Source organism: Opisthocomus hoazin, chromosome 5 (assembly GCF_030867145.1).
Source record: "Opisthocomus hoazin isolate bOpiHoa1 chromosome 5, bOpiHoa1.hap1, whole genome shotgun sequence".
NCBI classification, from domain to species: Eukaryota; Metazoa; Chordata; class Aves; order Opisthocomiformes; family Opisthocomidae; genus Opisthocomus; species Opisthocomus hoazin.
In genome coordinates this window covers 14,634,475-14,650,091 of record NC_134418.1, presented here as the reverse complement: position 1 = coordinate 14,650,091, position 15,617 = coordinate 14,634,475, and the positions used below count along the sequence as shown (strand labels likewise).

Here is a 15,617-nt window from a genome sequence, read left to right as displayed (position 1 = left end):
GCACAAAGTGTGAGCAGGACAACATAAGGTCCTTGGAATTAGAGGCCATTTGAGCCCTTCGATCTCTAGAACATGCTGTCTCTTTACCAGATGATCTTCCCAGGCAGTTCTGTTCACATTTGCATGGGTAAAGGCTGCCCAGAAGACCAAGGGTTGCATTCATCTAAGCTACAGCAGCCTTTGGGCCAGAGGGGCTTTGTCCTGGGGACAGCAGGGATGCCTGCAAATGCAGACCTGCCCATTGTCCTTCAGGAATTTTAATGATCTGAAAAGCACTACAAATGTCCTACAGAAAGCCATTCATTTAAATTATTTGACTTAGGAGGAGTCATAGGCATTTTTTTAAAAGTCAAGGTCATTAAGAATGGCTCACTCAATACGAGACAATATTTTATGACTCACAGGATACTGGGAAAATCAGCAGTAACACTGCATATTTAGAATATAATGTTTAGTCACCATAGACGCTTTCAGAGTTATTGCCTCCTCCTTAGACACATTTTTTTAAATTGCTGCAACAGAGCTGCATCAGTAACAAAGAAATGTCTTCCTCTAAAATGCACAGTCATACAAGTAACCAATCAGCAGGTTTGCCTTGCTGCTGTCAGCCTAAGAAACAAGGGCAAATGAATTCACATTTCAGCAAAGCATTTTTGTATCCCACTACCTCTCCAGCCATGCAAGGAAAAATGATGTGTGCACATCCAGAACAGATTAGGTAGCATCTGAGGAAGAGGATTTCTAGATGCTCTGCACCCTATAGCAAAAACTTTGGAAGACAGGCGCACAAAATATTTGAGCTTTTCTGGTTTCCTTTGTTTTCCCCACCTGATCTTTACAAAGGCCTGTTACAAACCAGAGTGACTGCTACAGTAGGTTGGATTTTTTTTTTTTAAAGTAGTAACCAATGCAGCATCATCACATCAGTTTGTGAGCAAATTGTAGGCTTTCTGTGGTTGCTCCCTTGCGCTGTTCCCAGACCGACCTACAGTACATTTGTGTGCCCACCTGCACAGCCCTGTCTGCCAGAGACAGGGGATGCACAGCCATGGTCGCAGCAGCACTAGGGTGACGGTACCCTTGAAAGCCCCACGGCAGAGCCAGACAGCCCACTCGTCACCCAGAAAGCCTCCAGACCAAGAGTGAAGTTTGCTCAGAGGCAGCAATCTGAAGACTGCAGAGTTTAATAACTGCAACACATTGTTACTGCAATGTATTTTTATGCAACAGTAAAAGTCTAAATGGCTTTATCCTAAATCTAACTATTAGAAAATTATTAATAAAAGAAAAACATTTGCTATTCCCATCAATATTTATAGAGGCAAAGCAAGTTTCCCTGGTCCAGTTTTACCCCTGTGGAGGAGGATTCAGCGTACTGCACATGACCTACATAGCAGGAAGTCAAACTTTGCTACAATCCTGTCCCCCTGAGCACTGAAAAATTTGGAAATTAGATGAGATGAATGCAGTGGCCCAGATTCTCTCTGTCATTTGGGCAATTTTGCCTTGCGTCATTAGTCCTGATTCACCCTGCAGGAGCCACAGTCATGACAGTGAGCCACAAGGCCTGTTGGATTATCATCCTCCTGCTCTATGGCTAGAAAAAGCAAGAGCATGCTCACCTTCCACGGACCCCCAGCTGATGAAACATCACTCTGTAGCTGTAGGTTAGAAGTACAAATTACAGTAACATTTAGGTTGCTATAATTTAAACTGGAAATATCTGTATTGATCTTTAAGTACACACTTGGGACTCGTGTGCCCGGACAGTTCTCCTGTCCACAGTGTTTGAACCAACATCTCTATCCAGAGACAGACCTCAAAGTCAATCATAAAGCACTCATGGAAAAAAGTGCAGGGTGCCAACATGTATTTAATCTGCCTTTCCAGTACCATCATATTAGCTGCTATGCCAGTCAAGAGCCTTCCTAGAATAACCATGTCCTCCAATACCATCAGGACAACTGGGATTTGTAGGTCATATGACTACAGGCAGTCTAGCACTATGTGAAGAACTGTAGCTGACCTGCATCCCAACTGCAGAGATACTAGATGATGTAAATGTCTCTTTGTCCTCTCTTCTGTCTCATTGAACTTTGCACCCATTATCTAAAGCAAGGGGACACAGGACCTCCAGGATCAGATGCTGACATGTTAGGGGTTCTGTGTGTGGTTATTAAAAGCGGTCAGAAGCGTTTTATATGGAATGTTTGATTTTGATGAGGCTGCAGGAATCATGCCTGGTTTCCTGTCAGGTCCCCTTCCCTGTTCTTCAACAGTACTCCTGGCAGATTGGCAGAGAGTGGGAGTTTGAAAGAAGTTATTGCTCCAGGATTGTCTCAGAGCTTGTAGAGCTCCTAAGCTGCTGGCTCCTCTACAGATCTCATTAGGCAGAATGCCAAGATACTCAGAGCGGAGTATCCCTGCTCATAAACTCCAAGGCTGCCAGCTCCCTGTTAGCCCACCAGGCAGAAAGACAAGAAGCAAGAGTCTGGAAGCTCTGGACATGTGAAACTCCTTGGCATCCCAGGCAGTTAGAGGATCCAGAGAGACTGCCTTGAGCCGGGGATCCCAAAGCTTCCAATGTCTCCAGTTTTAGGTGTCATTAACTTTATTAAGAATTGAAAAAATACTGCTTTTCATTTCAAATTAGGATAAAAACTAACTAAATAAAACTATCAAAATTCTCTGCAAAATGTCATGGTCTTTTTCCACACCGCACCACTGAAACAATGGCCTGCTATGGCTGGTGTACACATCTTGTGGTCCTGTTCCCTAAACATACAGATTGTACCATTACTCAGCAGACTGAGTTTTCATCACATTCATCACCTCCTCACCCTTCGTCTTTATCCTAGGTGCCATAGGTATCCTCACGCCCTTCCAATTTTATTCTCAAAAGCAAGTCCATTATGGAATAACATGTTCTGTGGGGTTTTCCCCTTTAAACATACCTGTACAGCCATACAACTCCAGACAAAGCAAATAGAGAATAAAAAAAAATAAAAAGACACTAATTTTATATCTTCATGATGGTGAAGTTGAACAGGATTTATTTTTCTCAACCTCCTATTACTACAAAGCTCTATATGCAGGTCAGCAGGCTTATGTAACAGTGATGCATCTGGCTCCCTGTCCCAAATAAGTAAGACAGAATACGCTGTGACTGCTACATAACCTTGTGCGCTGTTCATCAAAGGCTCATATCCATCTTTCTTTCCTATTAAAGGAGACCCAGTGAAATCTCAACCTTCAGTTTTCCAAAGACCAGTAATTATTCTCAGCCTGGCGCTTACAATCAGACGCACTAGATCGTTTTCATGAGGCTTTTTTTTTTCACTAGTGCCCATCCATTCAAGTGCAGTTTTATGTCTGGAAAGAAAACATTCTGAGTTGATTTATTTTAGTTGTATTCTAATACACTGTTTTAAGTTCATTTGTTAACTTGTGAGTTCACTCCGTCACATTTTCTTACTGTTGCTTCGTGCTCTGCCTTTTCCTTCAACTTGTTCCATTTTGTCACACATTCACAAGTCACCCCTGTGAAATGGTCATGGCAATGGTCAGGGACTTCATACATGTCCACAGGACACAGCATGGAGGAGACTTTATCCAGACTTGCAGGTTGTAAAAATCTTCTCTCAATTAAAACCAGGTTAAGGCATTCTGAAGGGAAGGGGACACAAGTCGACAGCAGGTGCCCAGCTCTCACACTGAAATGAAGTATGCATAGATCCATGACATGCACTCATATCTGAGAACAAAAGACCTACTACAGTAGGCACCATAATGTGCTTTACTCGGGTATCAAATACATGTAGACATCTACGCAAATCCCAGTTCTAGACCAAGAAGGTAACTCTAATTTGTAACTCCAGCCTCCAGCTAGAATGAAATGAAATCACCGATTTTCTATAAATATTCTATTATGGTTAAATGCAAGGTGACGCACTAGGAGCAAGTCGTGCAGCGCATGCCTGCAGAATGGTAGACCATGTCTAGAGCAGCACCAAAGGAAGATCAGAGGCTCTTATAGCTGATGAGTCAGCATGACCAACAAGCACAAATGAGAAAGACCAAACAGGACTTGGCATGTAAACTAGCAGACTGACTGACAGACAAGCCTTTGACATCTCTCATGGGTACCTATGCTGAGTAGCATACGTGAAGGAGGATTTCCCTACAGTTACTCCTTAGTCTGAGACTTTTCAGAATAAATGGTCCATTCTGTAGGTGTGGCTTCATGTCTTTTTGTTATTGTATTTGATTCCATTTTTACCACAAATTGAAATATTGACCCTAGGCCAGGACAATAGTTCAATACCAAGTTCACCAAAAACAATGGTTTTATCTGCAGAAATACAGCTCTAAAACCCCCTAAATTTGCATCTGTAATAACATCCAGAGCATGGCCTGTTGAATTCATCCACAGAACAGCATCATCCACTGAGCAATTTTACGGAGTTAATATATGCAGTGCTATACTAAGCCCAGTTAATCAACACTATCGTGAAAGCAGGAAAAAAATTCTGTATGTCTATCACGCTCCACCGGCTTTCCCCACCCACTTTAAGTAATCAGTTTCAAAGACTTCCTGACTAAATTTACATCAAATACGTCCTTCCCTCCTACACCTTGATAATGCATTAGACTACAGTTTTATAAGGAGTTCTTGGAGATCACCAGTGGCAGACAGGTATCAGAGATGACACTACGCCTCGAGCACACAGTCACAGGAATTTGAGGGCAGCAATTTCCTGGATCACCTCAGCACCTTCAATAGATTTACATGCCTGTGGAGCAAGAATGCTATTTACTGTCACAGATCTTCTGGGGCTGTCTGCAGAGAGAAGGCTATGGATGCAGATAACCTCTGCATTTTTTAGGTTCTGCTTTGAATAGGTGGATGAGAAAAGAACAGCTATCAATGGCCATAAGGCTGCAGCTGAAAGATCAGCAAGACTTGCTGGAAAACCTCTGGAAGAGTGAACTTCAATCATTCACAAGGGGAGAAGCAAGTGGAATGGATCTGTCTGGATAAGTTTTGAGGGGTGGGCTTCTTACAGACAAAATGTTTGGTTACTATGGGTTTTTAGCCAGGACTTCGGCTGGCATAATTTCATGAGCTAGCTCCGTTCTAGGCTGATGGCTTAAACAGGTGGTGACATACTTGTGGCTTTCAGTTAACAACTTGGTCTTGCAAAACCTTCTCACACAGACCTGTTCAAGAGTGTTGGAATGGGAACAGCATATGTAGGAGACTTATAAGATCAAGTCCAAAGTACTAGGATACAACAGTTCTGTTGGCAATAACTACTGCAAACAGTTGCAGAAGCTGAAGAAAAGCAAGAGCAATAGTTCCAAGCGTCTGCTTTTAGCATTATATTTACAGCTTTTCCCTGACTGTGCATATATTAAGCAGATTGCAAACTTGCAGTGAGGAGAGGGAACAATCTGGCTATTTATAAAGCAGTTAACCTTTAGGAATTATCTTTGTTTTAACATTAAACTGGTCTCCTTCATGTTCAGAGGACGAGCATTTTCATCACTTGGAGAAATCAGAAAATACTCCATAACTTTCTGTGAAGATAACCATAAAGAAGATTTCAGCCTTGCAGTCTGAAAGATCTTGGCTGCTGTGGACTGTATAGAGATGGAGTCAATGCAATCCTGAGACTGCGATGAAGTGCAGACAGAGGGAGAGTGAAGCGACTCCAGAACACATGCCAGGATGGAGAAGAAAAACACTTTTAAAAAGCATTTTTCTGACACCATGACTTTTCACTGTGGAGTAGTCCCATTGACTTTCTTCTAATCAAAGCAAGCATACCACACCGAACTTTGTTCAGAAGTTACCTACCAGTATCAGCTAACAGCTGGACGACTCAGCCATATCATTTATCTAGTATTAAGCTGGGAGCAAAAAACAAGAAACAATGCTTGGCATGACACTATTTTCTGGCCATACTTCAGTGTTTTCTTGTTTCCAAGGCAACTCACAAAACTCATTTAAGAAAAGCCCTGTCATAATTGAAAAAACAGATTTTTATTTTTAGATTTGGTTAACCCATCCATTAAGAAAAGGAAATGAAATCAAAGGAAATTGAGAGCTGCGGTAACACTGCTGTAGGATAAACACAGTGTTGTCACTGACTACGTCTGTGGAAACAATTGACTGAAAGTACAAGACATTGTTTATGGAGGTCCTGGGCTGGTTTAGTTAGGTTAATTTGTATCTTAGCAAGCTATTTCGTAAAAATATTTCAAACATTTTGTGACTACTATACCTTCATTATGCCTTCTTTAATTTGCTTGGGTGATTCAAAATTAACTTTCTTATAAAAGACCATGGGAACCAAACCCTCCCTTCCAATCACTTTCAAAGACAAAAAAAAACACTGAAGCAACGTTTGGTTTCCTCCAGAGAGAACATATGATAGTCTCGAACTGCATATTAATACCATGAATTATTCAAAATCACAGCAGGTAAAACCAAACATTTTGTTAGGCATAATGATACAGCTTAAATATGAAAAACCATAGGAGGAGAACAATTAACTAGAAAAGCAGAGTTCAGTTAAATAGCAAGCCCACTGTTGCTTATGCACTTCATTGGTGGAGTCTGCAGTAGTGCAGAAGCCACAAAGCTTCACATATTCCCTCTTGCTCCGTGGAAAGACAAACCCAGAGGTCTGTAAGGAGACCAGATACAAGCAGTCTCATTTCACTTCAGCAAACAGGAGACAAGAGACAAGTCTCCATACGCTTCCAGTTTGCTTGTTCTCTTTGGGAATATCTGGGGAGGATTTCAAGGCAGGCCATACTCCTCTCCCTCCAGCACATTTGTCCAGTACAATCTTGCCCCAGCTAATCAGGATTCAGTGTATTATACCCTAGTATCATCAATAATTCCAGCCCTATTTTCTAAATGTGAAAAATGAGGCCGGGAGGTTAAGAAACACATCCTCTGTTGTTCAGCAAAGCATGAAGGATACTTCATGGGACTAATTAGTACCTCTTCTACGCTGCTGTCTGAGTCAGCATAATGTAGGGCATGTTGTAATGTATCTGGAACAAAAGAAAAAAATTAATTCCAACACAGGAACATAGCTTATTGGAAGTGAGACTTAATGTTTTCATGGTCTGAATTGTTCACATAGCAGTTGCACAAAGAGGAGATTGTTCAGAAAAGAAAATAAAGGGAAAAAAAATCACACATTTCCAGGAAACTAGTGAAGATCAGGCATTCAGCCAAATACAGATCCCTCCTTTCTCTACCTTATGAAACGTAGATTATCTCATGAAAAAATAGAATTTAGGAAGTCTAAGAAGTTGTGGCACATGCCTCCTCAGAAAAGCATTGCACTGTTTGTGAGGAGAAAATTCAACTGGAAAAAGAAGAAAAATGAAAATATAAATACCTGTTGCAGTGCTCTTTAACGGTAACAGATGACCTTCTCTTTTGACTGAAGGCCTCAGGTTGGAGATAATACATCTAAAGTATTACAAGCTATACCTCATTCATTGCCAATTTACATTTTGTATCTCCCCAGGTAATCATTATTTAGCAATACAGAAAAGACAATTCAAATCATCCTTACACCCAGAAGTCATTTTATTCTAAGTGATATGAATTAAGGGCTGTTGGCAAGCTCAAAGGGAAAAATAGACCTTCACTGAAAGCGTGAACTAAATTTTAAATAAAATCGTTCATTCACCCTTACTTTCTTCCACCCTTCCTCACTCCTTTATGAATAGATCTTCATGTGATGTTTTCAGAAGATTCATCAACAGCACTGGGATGCAACCAGTCCAACTGGCATGCTCCTCCAGTGGAGAGCAGCCTCACCAACGACAGCCTCTTCTATGGCTCACGTCTGTGTGCAGGCAGCTACGAGGAAGAGAATGACCGTGCTTTCTCCCCATTCAAACCTCAAGCTAGCATTTAACTTGCAGTACCAGACACCAGAGACAAAGGTCAGTTCTCCAAGTCATTTTAGCCAAAAAAGCTGGAAGAAGATTGTCAAGGCTAATTACCCAGACATTCTGTATCCCACATCTTTTGCTTGAGCATACAGAGCTGCACAGGATTATGTGGCTGATTATCCTGCAAATTCCATAGCCTTGAGCCTGAGAAAGGGCACCAAGCTCATAAAGAATGACACCAGACAGCTTCCAGTTACACTCACTTCATTACCATTTCTTACAGAGGCATTACATTTTCTTTCTTTACTTCAAAATATGTAAACTGCTGTCTGTAGTGGAAGCCAAAGGAAATACACACATTCCTCCAAACTTACTCCATCATTACCCAAGGGATTTAAGCAGAGAGTTGGGCACTCAGTTACCAGTCTAGTTTTGGTGCCTGACTGCCGTGGGTATATGGGCCATGCCTATCCTCTTGTCACTATAGTCTAAACCTTGAAATGTGCTCAGCAGTACTTTGCCTGTGGCTATCTTTTCATAAGACTAATACACACAAGAGATTCCCCTATATTCAAGATATCTACCCCATCTCTGACAGGAAGAAGAATAACGTGACACTTCTCTGATCCTGACAATCCTTGGTTACACAAGGAACAAGCAATATGAATAAAAGCTTTTTAGGGACAGGACATATTTTATCAGCAGAGATGACACACCAGTGGGAGCTATTGGGAGAATTTTTATTTCGTTGAGTCTAATGTTATTCAGTCTGCTCAAGTAATGACCATCTTGAGATACCTAGGTGGGTGTTAGCTGCGAGGGTTAACTGCTTTACCTATCTCTTTGGTTTCTGACAGCGCCAAAGATTCTGAACTGAAACAAATACCAATGTGAGCAAATTACAAATACCCAACCTTTCTGTTCCCTGTGTCCCGCCAACGAGGGGTAAGCACCTTTTCTTTCAAGTTCTGTCCTATCTTATTACCTCACAAAATTAGAATAGAATATTCTAATTTATTAAATTACTTCTGTCAAGGATTCAGAACCAGCAACTGCTGCTCTGCAGCTCTGTGAAACAACACAACCACCAGCTAATGCAAAAGCCATTTCTAGCCCGTGACGTGGAGGAGGGAGCGGGGAGAAGTTTGTGTCTGGCAGTTGTATGCTACATCTTCTACCCCTTCCCATTTCTCCAGAGGAGAGCTCATTTCACAGCCAAACTTTTTAGTTGGTTCTTGAGCACAAACAAAACCACCTTTGTTCTGGGAAGGAGGGAAGGAAAGCGATACGAATGGAATTGCTGATGCAGAATCTTTCTTTCCTTTTTTCCCCCTGCAGAAAGCTGCCAGGACAGCAGCAGCCTCTCACAGGGAGTGGGCTGACAGTCTCAACAAAGCAAGTCACAAAACTGAGCTGGCTTTTCAGGGCCAGACAAAAAGGAAAAGAGCTGGGACCCTTCTAAAGCTATAAGGGTTTCCTTTGTAGGACTGAAGGCTGAACGAAGGCTCACGAGAGACTACAACTTTAAGTCTTTCTTTTATTTCACTGGTTTAGTCTCGAGTTGTTGTGTCACAGGCTTTGCCAGCAGTTTCAATTGGTGGCATAGTTGAGCTGTGGCTACAGGAGTATTTTTAGGCTTGGTTTCCAATGGAAACAGAGCATTCTTCACTACTGTGCCTCTCTGTACCTGCATTCCTGTGTTACTTTTGAACCCAATGGCCATGTTTAACTAAAACCAACTTAAGGAAAAAGCCTCAAACTTCCTACAAGTTTCTGAGAACTCAGAGGCCTGGTAAAAGAAAGCAACTCCCACAATAAGCTTCCTCATTATAGAAAAAACTACGCAAGTTAGGATTTTTCCCCCTAGAGAGTCCTCTGTGTACCCACATACTGCAGAGCTCCAGCTGGGGCTCAGGCCCCCGCAGTAACTGTCAGAAACGTTCAACTCACGGGCAAATCTAGTTCCGAAATCTGCTGCTTCTTCCCATGTACATCTTCTCATTCCTTTATCATCACGACAGACTGGCACTAGCACTTAATGATGTCTGTTACCAAACCAGTGTGCAATCTCCTCTGTTCTCCCCATAAGACAGAGTGCCTAGTCACCACTCGCACCAGGCCGTGTGCTTCAACAATGTATTCAACAACGTGGACTTACCTCAGCTTCACCGAAACTACTTTTTCTTGGGTTTCCAAATGTCCAAACTGTATCTGCTTCCCTGAGGGCAAGTTCACACATGGGAACCACAGCAGACTGTCTTTTGACTGTGTGATTGCAGACCACAACAAATGAAGATCGTATATGCCATCATGCACAGGCTTTCCCAGTGAAGAGCACCTCCGTAATTACTAACCTGTTCCACATGAAATTGGCTTCGAGTGCCAGCCTTTCTCCTATTCCACAAGTCAAGGGCGTAATCCACACAGGACTAACTGCTCAAGTGGACCTAAATGTTACATTAATCAGGGTGTTGGTTGCAAGCACCCCTCAGTTATTTTATTTATCTAGATAGCCAGATCCTTCACTGTCTTTACATTGGTAATGCAAGGTTACTATAGCAACCTCTGTGTGACCTGCACAATCAAGATAGCAGAGAAGAGCTGATAGCTGCATTAAGGTATTTTTCCTTGAACAGGAACCTTAAAAGATTAATGATTAATGGTCTATGAAATTCATATATACTCTACTCATGATATTACATTTATCCTATTTCATGTCCTTTCGGAAATACATTTATCTTTAAATGCTAAAGAAGAGTATGTGATACAATACATTAAGACAACAGTATTTAAACTCGCTGTTTATTTCCTATTTTCAGTTTAGCACACAATTAAACTACTTCATAAAGTCTAGAGACTAATGTGCATTTTGCAGTATGGTTGACCAATTTATTAGCACCTTGTAGAAGCTGGAGTTGTTCACCAGATTTGCAGATTGCCACAATGTTTCAAATAGGCAAATTCAGAACTAGTCAGCCAGCTTATGGAATATTAAGCACATATTAAGATCACATTTTCCTTCAACTCACTTTTTATTTTCTTGTACTCAACTGGTTCTTTTTAAGAAGTCAGTAACTTTCATTCAACTAGAGACTTGCTTGCGAGCAGTTTACTACAAGCTCATAACACATCAGAATAATATCTAAAAGTTTGTTTGACCATTCTTCAGCAGACAAAAGAAGAGGCCCCAATAAATGTTGCTCATGCAATCAGGATGGTGACATGCAGGATCTGTATGTGGAGGGTGATACTCAGGAACTGAAGTAACTTTATTTCTTTTCCTTTGCTGAAGTGTTATTAAAACACAGGTTCAGCTACTACAAGCATGGCAGGCAGCCAGCATAGTTTTAGTCTGTGTTTCCTTTATTACTACGACACAAACAGCCTGAGTGTGTATGCATGAACTTATACTAGAAAGGCATGGGTAGCTCTATCTGGCTTTTAACTGCTTCAGGTCCAGGACAGGCAAGAAATTCTCATGCTGGGTAATCATCCAAGCAAAAGAGACACAACAGTGTGCCTTCAAGTGAGACTTGAGTAGCATATAAGTCATATGCTGACCTTCCATGCAGTCACAAAATTGTGTCTCCACGAGACAGTAAATAAACATTCATTGTTCTCTCTCAAGCAAGTTCCTTTTTTATTTACTTTTTTTTTTTTATATATATGTTGTGCTAATATAATTCTTTTCTGAGCCAACTTCTTCTCCCAGAGGCAGCAGGATTACTTTTCTATTTTCAGGGAGGAGGGAAATTGAGCTTCAAGATGCAGTGCCTCAAAGCCATAAAAAAATCTATGAATATCAGTGGAGGAACTAACAGGGATGAACTAAATCCACTGTAAGTCTCCTTTATCACTGCAGTCTTGACACAAAATGCAGAAGCATTTTTGCCCTTCAAGTCTCGTAAAGCAGACAGCGGTGTAAGGGATTCTTGGACTGAACAGCTCTGTAATCAGATGGATGGTTGGGATTTTTTGGGTTTTGGTTGATTGGTTGGTTAGCTGATTGGTTTTTTAGCTTTGATTTCTTACTGTGGGTGATTCAGCCAACAAAGAGCTTTCGTATCTTCTGCATTTGGCCTTTTTTTTCGCATTGCTTCTATTGTAATCTGTAGACAGTACAGGAAGGATAGGCCCTCACAAGCCCAGTGAAAAATTTGCTTTAGTTAGTCCACAGCCATTTTCTGGCAAAAACATTAATTTCAAACAGATCCATTTAAGACTGGGGAGGGGACAAACTGATTAGATTGTGTCCATCCACCTGCTTTCCGAGTACTGATAGAGTTCTACTTCCAATCAACCTGTATGACTGACAGCAACCCGAAAACCATCACACCATATGTCTAACTTCACACTTGTAACATTTAGATTTATTTCTGTTTGATATTTTAAGGCTTTTGCCTAAGATTTTTAAAACTTGCCTTCCTTAGCTTCCCAGCTATATTTAAATGGCCTGCTTTTTTAAAAGTGCTGAATATGACACACCGTCACAGAGGTCTGAATGGTGCTTTGCTTTTCCTGGTTGCGGTCTCACATGTCACGAGTTAATCTTCAGAAAGTCTTAGACCGCACTTTTTGCACCACTCATATCAACCACTGAGGAAAAAAATCTTCCTATGCTCCTAGCACAACAGAAGAATGTGAAGGGTTTTTTTGAGCCCATCACCACTGAGTTCCCTTGTGCCTTTGAAAATGAACTTTATATCTCTCCAGTTAATATGACCATACGTCAGTTCTCGTCATCTCTTTGCACCCTCCCGTGTTCTAAGCCTTTTATTTTAATTGAATTCAGAAAAGGATTCTTTAGAGAACACAGCACGCTGGCTAAAACTTAAAATATATCAACATAATTTCTGCAACCCTCCTTTGAATCCCAGCCCATCTCTCTCATCTTTAGCAGAAAAGGGTCAAACAGTATCTAAAAACAATGTAAAGACAAGGAAAAATATCCACAGATGCATGAAAATGTTGCCTAAAACTTTTATAAATTATTTTTCCCTAAAAGTTTCAGTCATGCTGATAAAACTAGCCTAAATATCTGTCCAAAAACCTGTCTAGTAAAGGCCCTTAGCCGTGCAAAGACCGGGGTTTTTTCCCTCCCACCAGGATTTGCATAGACAAATAGCAATGCTGACACCATCTGCATTTTAAGGGTGACTTTATAGGTCATTCTTGAGTCTAACCTAGTGTGTAAAGCCCAAGAAAATGGTGTTCAGCTTCTTTCTCCTCCCCAGACTTCTTGGGAAATGTTGGGAAAGTCACTTCACCCCTCTGTGTGTTAATCATCTCCTTGTAAAAACAAGGGTGTAAGAACTACTACAATGTTTAAACACCTGCTTAACTCCTCAGTTTATCTGTACTTTTAGTTAAGTGTCTTTTTGCTATTGAAGTTCATGAAATTTCATTCTGTGCTTAAACCTATACTTAACAGGTTTTGCTGATATGACACTGCAGCATACAGAGTATTCCAATCTCTATGGTGATATTAAAAATATTTTAAGCTAAATAATAATGTATTTTAAGATCATAAACCAAATCAGTATTTTCTTTCTTAAATCCCAGGCAATCATGTCCATGCTGCCTTTGTTAAGGTACTTGGCTGCGTGTGTCCAAATTAAAACCATTAATCTCTCCTGTTTGTCACCTCCAGATTAAAGTGGTTTTGCAACCAGAGATAATATAGCTTGCCTCTGGTGTTGAAACAAAGCTCTCTCTCAGGGGGCTCTACTTACGTGTAAAGGAGAAAATTCAAAGGTTTTATGAATAGCACCACAAACAAATAGGAAATTGTTTATTCATCCAAGCTTTGATCCTGTATAACTGAAGCGAACTCTATTTTACTGTTTACTTTAACAGGAGCTATTTTATCGCAACTAATAGCATGCAAGTAAGTATTTAAGACACCATTAACAGTAAATAACCTTTTTGTCCCAAGTTACTACAGCTTTTTCAAGATTGTGTGATAATGAGAACAAAGACCATATGTTTGCAACTGTCTGAAAAGTACCTGGTTACAATTTTTTGTTTGTTTGTTTTTAGCAAATACCTGCTTTTAAAGTAATTTCCTAGTTTGTGAAAAAAAATTTAGGACCAAAGAAATATACTTTTATTTAGACAGTTTTTTAATATTTTGGTATGGAGCACTGAAAGCAGGTTTGTTGTCATAGAGTCCATGTTTGAAGGTACCTTTAGTGATTTACAGAATTATCTAAGACTCTTAAAATATTAAATTCCCATTAATATTTTTGGCTTTGTCTAACTTAGCAAGTAATGAAGTGCAATAGGAGCAGACATAGCAGAAAGCTGGTGTTAAGGACCAAATATTCATACCAGAAACGTTTAGGGGGGTTGATTTTGGAATAGCTTTGGTCTGATCCAATGGACTGAAAGCTGTCAGCAGCTGGAGAGCATTTTCCAGTTTAGATTCACTTAGAAGAAATCCAATTTGCGTGCTCCACTATGCTATCTACAGTTACCTAAGTGCAAACTAAACACTCGGGCCAACACATCCACTCTGAATGTAAATTAGACATTTACAGCATGTAGAGACTTGTATACACTACACCAATTAGCCATCTATCTATGTATCTCTGTAAATTTGGCACCTCAGACACTACTCCTCACTTTAGTCTCTCTGAAAATCAGTGAGGTCCTATCTGGGAAGCAGGGAATCACCAGCATATGGTGCACTGCATTCATGGTGCTACATGAATTGAGATACAACTTAAGGAGACACCTTCACAAAAGAAAGTTATGTTTCCATCTGAAGAACATTCCATAGTTAAAAACAAACCCTACATTGTTACTGTTAATGCAAGTATATAATTCTTGCTAAGCATGAAGCTCAAGAAAGCTGACAGACTGTCCCATGTAGCCCAAGAGAAGTGTTAGTTCACTCCTTGCATTTTTCTCTCATTACCCATTCTGCGTCTTCCCCCAGATGAACTTGCTAAAAACAACAAAAGAGATTGGGACAAAGACGATCAAAAGCATGCCTTTGAGTGTCCAGCTGGGGACACAGTGTGCAGAACATTAGTTCTTTACCTCTGGAGACCTCTGCTACAACCTTACATAATACAAACTTCATAATATGAATGTGCTGGATTAATTTGTCCCTGTTACAAAGCGAGTCAATCATTTCTTATAAAAACTATGAAATAAAAAAGTATTGCTCATCAGCACTCACACAATTTTTGCTTTTACCCAAGATAACTAGTTTTATTCGTCATTAGCTTTCTATTCACTTCCTCACTATAGTCTAGTAAGGTATTTGCGAAGACAGTTGTCAGTTTTATCTTGCATAGGTCAAATGACATCTACATTAAAAAAACAAGGGTCTTCAATTATATTAAAGCAACTCCAAAAAATGTTGAATTATCAGCTGTTGGATAAGCTATTCAGTATAATCAGAGACTTTAAAGATCTTGTGTGAAGTGTTTTGATTAAAACTTTACAAGCACTAAGTAAAAATAAACTTTAACCTAACAAACATGCAGTATCTATTGTATGGCAATCAAAACTCAAGAATCACTGCATTCTCATTTAGGTGGGTAAAACTACCTTGCCTTGGCTAGCATACAGCACAAACAAGAAAGACTCTTATTTATCTGAATCAAGATTATCTCTGTTTATTTTGTCAGATTTGTCACCACGACTGATGCTGCCTACAGTTGTGTGGAATTAACAGATCT

General features: G+C 40.3%; 1 protein-coding gene across 5 annotated transcripts in view; it reads right to left on the bottom strand.

Moving 5' to 3' along the window:
- Positions 1 to 15,617, bottom strand: part of JAKMIP1 (janus kinase and microtubule interacting protein 1) — a 281,939-nt gene that overhangs the window by 12,231 nt on the left and 254,091 nt on the right. For 2 of the 5 annotated variants that reach the window (XM_075420483.1, XM_075420486.1), the window contains exon 18: positions 7,016 to 7,068. The exons of the other annotated variants lie outside the window; for them this stretch is intronic. The gene's annotated coding sequence lies outside the window, so the exon portion shown is untranslated. The remainder of the gene's footprint in view (positions 1 to 7,015; positions 7,069 to 15,617) is intronic. 5 annotated transcript variants of the gene reach the window in all.